Source organism: Cupressus sempervirens, chromosome 1, assembly GCF_028749045.1.
Source record: "Cupressus sempervirens isolate cs-2001-9-10 chromosome 1, ASM2874904v1, whole genome shotgun sequence".
NCBI lineage: Eukaryota > Viridiplantae > Streptophyta > Pinopsida > Cupressales > Cupressaceae > Cupressus > Cupressus sempervirens.
In genome coordinates, this window is record NC_143118.1 from 373443894 (window position 1) to 373451598 (window position 7705).

Sequence of the window (7705 nt, forward strand, 5' to 3'; positions counted from 1 at the left end):
CAAGAAATATTTCTTTAAATTATTAATCTAATGTCACTTATTTTATTTTGTTAATGTTATTTAATATATTGATTGTATAGAAATATATTTTTCAAATACCATATAGTATATGCTACTATTGGTATAAATTTTTATATAAGTGCTAATAATCTCTATTTTGATATATACCCATCTATTTGAAATGCTAAAATTGATACATCACACATGATGAGTAATATTGGGATTTCCCTACTCTCTATGAAACAAAGCAGTAAAATATAAAATGTATGCCAAACCCCAGTTTATTGAATGTTGAGGGTCTATTTGGCTGTGGGAATATATAAATGGGAATAGGAATACCTATCCTGGAATACTTATTCTTGAATAAACGTATTCCTATTCTTGTTTGGTTCACCTAGAATTTGATCCGGAATTCACAGACTCAAAAATTATGTTTTCTAAAATTAAAAAAATTGAAATGGGAATAAGTATTTCAATTCCACCTATTTAGGTGGTATAACAAATCCTCATTTTTGAGCCAAAATTAAAATACGTATTCCAATTTAATTCCTATTCCAATTTCGATTTGGTGCATCCAAACAGTTAATTCAAAATTTTAATAATATACATATGCCTATTTCACTTGTATTCCCGTTGCTAAACAAACCTTTATAATCATTCAGCGCCCACTAATCCCAGTCCTAATCACGTGGTCCGATAGACGAACGTCAACCGCTGAACGCGTTGTCTCATGGGCGGCGCCTGTAGTTTTCAAAACTTATCCGATAATTTGATAAATGGAGCATTGAAAGGCTGTATAGTTATCCTTTATTTTATAGCAAACACCCCCTATCCACCCATGAAAATATCAGAGTCCTCGGTCTACGATTACTTCTCGAAATAAAATAATAATAAAAACCGCACTAGAGAAAATTTTGCAGCGTTGAAGTGACAGAGCGTTCTAAAATGCCGTGCTGTGTTTGGCTTCTTTCATATTGACTTCGAACGACCTCAGCGCTACCCCCGGCAAATGAAGCGAACGCCATATTTGACCTTGTCAAAACAGCCTACATCGATCACATGTAAGTGGACAGATAACGCCCATCTAGTCATGTGTAAGAACCCTAGTTCTTGACCAAAGCTAAGTTAAAATTAATTAGATTTTTTAAATTTAATTTTTTGTGATGTGTAAGGATGGCAGTCCGCTAAGTCTATAAAATAGATATCCATGTTAATCCTTTCTTGTACCCAGGCTTGGGATTATTTTTAGCCAAATTTGAAATGGCAATTTTAGTGTGGAGTCCTTTGGACAAGCGGCCAGTTAAGTTATTATGTCTTGGCTTACTTTTCCTTGTCTGTTTCCTAGCAGAGAGGTCCTGCGCCCAGCCACCTTACAAGTCTGTAAACTTGGGAGGATGGCTCGTTGTCGAAGGATGGATTAAACCATCTCTCTTTCACAACATTCCAAACGGTGATCTCATGGTAAGAATATAGTTGGATCTATATTGTGATTTTCTATTGGAAATTTCTCTCAAGTTTTCTTTCAATTTATTTCTTTTGAGATTTTCTGGGCTGTGATTGTCTTCTCACTTGAAACACGTTTTTTCTTGCAGGATGGAACTCAAATTCAATTGAAATCTCTGACATTGGGTACCTACCTAGTCGCAGAAAATGGGGGTGGGAGTAAAATTGCTGTGGACAGAAATAGCGCATCCGAATGGGAGACTTTCAGGGTATGTTATATCCATGTCTTATAACTTAATTCCCAGGTTCTTATATACATGTTTGTTTCTTGGGTTGGGTTCAAGGATTTTATACCAATTTCACCCATTGTCTAATTCTATGATAGTGGAGAACAAAGCTCAAATCAGAATTTTTCGATTAAGATTTGTATTTTTTTTGGGTGAAAAGTGTTTAGAATATGATTTCAACTTTGCTTCTTAATCAGATCGAGGTCTTGAACTAAGCAAGAATTGATTCTTAATTGAAACATTTAAATTCAGTCAAATCTATAGAAAATACTATGAATCTTAGAAAAAGTTATTGTTAGTTATTAATGGTGATTTTACATAGTCTAAGTATTTAACAAGGCACATCAGATTTTGACGCTATTATAATTACTGCATACTACATAGATGTTATATATTTAATTCTCGATATATATTAACCCAAGTTTTGATAAAATAGATCATTAACCAACCATGAACTTATCATATTCTTCTAACTTTTTTAAATAACTATTAACTTTTTTGGAATAACTAGATATATAAATAGGCGTGACCATTAATTCATTAAATAATTATTTAATGAGCTTTAAATGTGCCTTCCCTATAAGATCTAAAGGATTATAATATATTGTTTTTTTTGAAAAATAGACCATTAAGCATGTTCTATAGGTACAATGGATTTATCCTATTCTTCTAAATCAACTTTTTTCTTAACAACCAGAGATACATAAATAGATGTAACCATTAATCCAATAACTAATTCTTTAATGAATTTTAAATATTTAAACATTTTCTATTAAAAGATTGTACTGCACCAATTTCCCTGTAAGATCTCATATATCTGTTTATATGTAAATGTTTGATAGATATGGCATGTGAAAGACGGAAGCTATCAACTTAGAGTGTTCAATAAGCAATTCATGGTAGCCCAAAATGGAGGAGGGGGTATTGTGAATGCAGTAACAACAACACCCAGCACATGGGAAACATTCGAGATCATAAGGAACCCTTCCAATAAAACCCATGTGCATATAAAAGTTCTCAATGGAATGTACATGCAGGTACTTTACAATGTTATGAGATATCCAATATTATTTTTCAATGAAACTCTAAGAACTTCATTATTTTATGCTAATGTAATCCTAGTATAAGAGATCATGTAACACATTTGACTTTTTGTGCAGGCAAAATCCAAAGATCAGTTAACTGCTGATTTTCAAGGTGAACCGGGGTGGGACAATAACGCTGCAACGTTTGAGATGACTACTGTTGGGAGGCAATTACAGGGCGAGTATCAGCTCACAAATGGCCTTGGAAGCAAAGCAAAAAAAGTCCTCAATGTAATCACAAATCCTCTTGTACACCCTCTTTAACTTTCTATTAAAATCTTATTTGTTTTCTACATTACAGACTACTGATGGATTCTTTCCAATTTCATTAATCAGGAACATTGGAATACTTTCATCACAGAGAGTGATTTTGCTTTTTGTCACAAAATAAAATAAGTGCCGTCAGAATTCCTGTTGGATGGTGGATTGCAAGTGACCCAAATCCGCCAGCTCCTTTTGTTGGAGGGTCTCTTCAAGCTCTGGATAACGCGTTCTCCTGGGCTAAGTAGGCTACTAATTAGTCTTTATTACAAATCAAAATTAGAATAAGAGAAGGAATGTTATAATGTTGATTGATACTAAATATAAAACTTGAGTAGGATGGCTTAAATAACACACTAAGATTTTATTTCTAGACTTAAAATGTTAACTAGTTAAAATTGACTTATTTTCCTAAGCTTAATTTTTCTTTTTACATTTGATGTTGAAAAGTGACAATTTACTTCATAACCATATTATTGGTGGAATAATTTAGACTTTCATATAATTTATTTATTTTCTAAATTTTAAGAATATTAGAAAATCTCTAAGAATGAATTGACATTGCAGGAAATATAACATTAAAATTATAGTGGATCTTCATGCTGCGCCTGGTTCCCAAAATGGTGATGAACACAGTGGAACGAGAGACGGGTATATTGAATGGGATTCACAAGCCAACCAAGATAAAAGCATCTCAGTAATTGATTTTCTTTCTTCCAGGTACACACTCTATAAACTTTTAATTTTCAAGAACAAGATGTCATTTAAATCCATACCCATTCATATTCTTGTAATAAAGATCAATAGTCAAGAATTTACAATGTCCTATCAACCATAGATAACTAGTTGACCAATGGATTAGTTTCAGTGTGTGCTGACCAGATATTCGGTCATATCACTTGTCAAAAACTCATAAATGCAATAAATGCAAGTTCATTAACCATCTAATAAAGAAAAAAAAATGCAATTCAAACAGAACTCTTTTAAATAGTAATTTTGTTTCCTATTTTATGTAACTTCAATTCTAACATAACTTACAATAAATTATTTTTATATTATTATTTTTTTATTAATAAAAATCTGAAGTCACGATTAATTCTTATTGTGTTGTAGTTGATTATTATTATTTATTAAGTTCATGTAAACTTGAACTCCAAATAAGCGCTTCAAAATTTATTGTTGTGTTGAAGGCTCTTACCATGGAATGAAATTGAATACAATTCTAAATCAGATTGAATGAATGAAAGGTTTTACATATAGTAAGAAAAGCTCATCAATTAAATCTCAATTTCACTTTTATAACTCAGATCTTTTGTTATATATCTTGATTAGGAAATTTGCAGTAGCAGCAAGTTTTATCTTCCCACTTTTCTTTAGGTATTGTCCACCTTCCTATTTCACATCTAAGCTAGTGAAAAATAGTCCTTATCTAGGCAATTTATACTCTTCTATTCCATTTTATTTCCATTCCTATAAAGTTCTTTTGAGTATGGTTATGTTAACCCTTCTATTCCCACTTAACCTATCACCCTTAAATTAATAGGGTGGTTAAATTAGTTAGCTTGGACCCTCATGCATACCTCAAATTAGAGTTGTTTCTATTCGAGGGTTTTGAACTACTATAATTGGACAAGTGGCCCTCTCTCCTCTCCTAGCTTTGTCTCTCCTAATAGTCATCTACCACCATCAATTACATGGGATTAAAATGTTTGATTGAGGAGTTTTTCCTCCCAAGATTCTCAATCTGCATGGTTTCCTTGAATTTTCCTTGAACCTACATTTTTATTTCCATGTTGATGCTTGGATTGTCGCTTATATTAATATCCAACTTATTTGACCATTAGTTATTTTGTCTCATTCATGTGCTATTTCTTATATTTAATTTCACTTATGCAACTATTTTTGGGAAATAACACAACTCCATGTTTTATAATATTATCATACAACCTCAAAAATGACTCATAGTTGGCAATTCAATACACAAATACCTCATCTCTACCAAGAAAATCTCACACAAAATATATGATTTGATTTTAAGGCTACATATGATTAAATACTTTTGTAGTTTCTCTACTTGGATTCACTTGCTAAAGTATTTCTACCCCATATCTCAAAAATTTACAATGAAACAAAAACCACTAGAAACCCAAAATGATATTTCCCAATGTAGTTTTAAAATTTGACACTTCTATTTCTATTTTGTAGAGAGTGAAATTCATTCCATTCTCCTTCGAGCCTTTTTAGTTATCCATGTTCCCAAACTAAGTTCATTGTTAAATTCAAGGCCTGGGTACTTATATTCATTGACCACCTACAAAGGTTTGTCTCAAAGATAGATTCTTTATGAGCCTTCTTTCGTTTCAATGAAAATATCAAGATCTTAGTTTTAATGGAGTTCATTTGCACCCCAACTCCATGATAAAATAATTATGATGATTTCAAGTGTTCCTTCAAATCTTGTATTTTTTTGTCCATTAAAATAATGCCAACAACATATAGAACCAAGTTTATTATAGACGTTGTCAGATAAAATCATTTTGAAAAGGCCTTAACATTACGCTTCCTTTCTTCCTAATGATGTTAGGCTTTTCCTTTAACCAAGCATTGTGTCAAATATAGAAATGGGAAACATCTCTTAAGAATCAAAATGTCATATTTTATAATATATTTATTAATTATTTAAAAATAATAATTAATTAAGTGTTCATCATTTAGTTTAATTTTTTTTATGTTGTCTTGTTGTTCTTACCCATGTTTGGCTATTATGTTTGCAATCTTGTATTTTTGTTGATCCAATGTGCTTGCAAACTTGTGATCTGATTAGTTTCTACCTCTACATTTCATCTAGTTTACTAGATTTGATGATGATGAAAAAACAAAATATAGTTATTGTAAAATAATAAGTAAGGCCAATTGTACATTTTTACCTTTAAGTAAACAATTATAAAAATACATAAATAAATAATTGACACAAAATAAATTTGTTAAGGATCTTAGAGTATGAGATGTTCACGGAACATAGTTATGTACTAATAAATATTAGTTTCAATCATATAGTACTAAAGATAGATTTTAGGGCCTACTTCATTTTTGTATTGTAAAAAGAAAGAATATTATTTTTAATGTTGATGATATATAAGAATTTTGCTTATATAATCTAATTAAAATTTGTTAAACAACAAAAAAAGGTAACCAATATTTAATTAAATTTATTTTGATTCTAATAATAAATATGATTTTAAATAGTTATCAAATTTTCAAATTCATAATAATTGTAATGATTATTTTTAAAAATATTTAGATTAAAACAATACACATCTTTTGCTTACATATTGATTCTATTAATTTTGCTAACAAAATCAACTACCAATATTAAGATGTTTCATATTTTATTATAAATATATGTTACAGATATTTAAAAGGATAAAAAGAAATTACATGTAAATTCTTTTTATTTAGTTATATCTTATTAATTTGTATACTTTATATTTAAAATTATTAAAATATTATAAGCATTTATTAATTATAATTCCATTTTTTTTGTTTTTTTATACGATGTGTGAATTCAGGTATGCGAAGGACAGTTCTCTCTTGGGAATTGAATTATTGAATGAGCCTCGGACAGCCATAGCTTTGGATCACTTAACTGCATATTACAAAAATGGATACAACACTGTTAGAAAGTACACGTCTTCAGCTTATGTGGTGATGTGTAGTCGAATTGGTCCTGCTGATTCCAAAGAATTGTTCCAAATGAACAATGGTTTAACAAAAACTGTAATTGATGTGCATTACTATAATCTATTTGATGACTCGAAGTTTAAAAGTATGACAGTGCAACAAAACATAGACTATGTTAAAAATGATAGAGCCTCAACTTTGAGTAGCTTAATGAGCACCAACGGTCCATTGATCTATGTTGGTAAGAATCTAAAGCATATATTTTTTTATTTTTTAGAAGATTAAATAGTAGAAAAATAAAACTAATCATTTCCAATTTATATTTATTAGGAGAATGGACATCAAAATGGGAAGTGGAAGGTGCATCAAAATCAGACTATCAAAGATTTGGAGAAGCACAATTGGACGTATATGGAAAGGCTTCTTTTGGATGGGCTTATTGGACTTACAAGAATGTTGAAAATTGTTGGAACTTTCAACGGATGATCCAAACGCAATATCTACAAATAAAATGAAAAATATCTACAAAGTCCACACAAAAATAATAAACTTTGAGAAAATATCAAATATCTAGAATATGATAAATATGAAAAGCTACTAAATAATTTCTCAATGTTAATGGTACTATTAATATGTCTACAATTGGCATTAGCTTTGTAACTATCAAAAACTCATTTAATTGAATTTAAAAGCTATATAATTTTGTTTATTAGTCATCTTCTGAATATTTTTTCAATGTTCATATTATGATCAAATATATTTCTATAATTCTCTTTTAGTTAATCTCTTACAATATAAAAGTAGAATATTTAAACTTGATAACTCATAACTTGATTGTCAAAATATATTAGAAAAAGTAATATTCACTTTTCATACAAAGATATTATTAATATAGTATGTATTATAGTTCTTCAATTTATATTTGGTTAAAGGAATAAGAATGCATTC

The 7705-nt window shown here is 29.8% G+C and overlaps 1 pseudogene across 1 annotated transcript; it reads left to right on the plus strand.

Annotated features, from left to right (window-relative positions):
* Window positions 1–1216: 1216 nt before the first annotated feature.
* LOC149577798 (putative glucan 1,3-beta-glucosidase A) lies at window positions 1217–7466 on the plus strand (annotated as a pseudogene). Its single transcript, XR_016363923.1, has 8 exons — window positions 1217–1461; window positions 1593–1712; window positions 2573–2767; window positions 2891–3046; window positions 3152–3320; window positions 3644–3796; window positions 6646–6998; window positions 7088–7466. The product of XR_016363923.1 is annotated as a putative glucan 1,3-beta-glucosidase A (transcript).
* The last annotated feature ends 239 nt before the right edge of the window (window positions 7467–7705 follow it).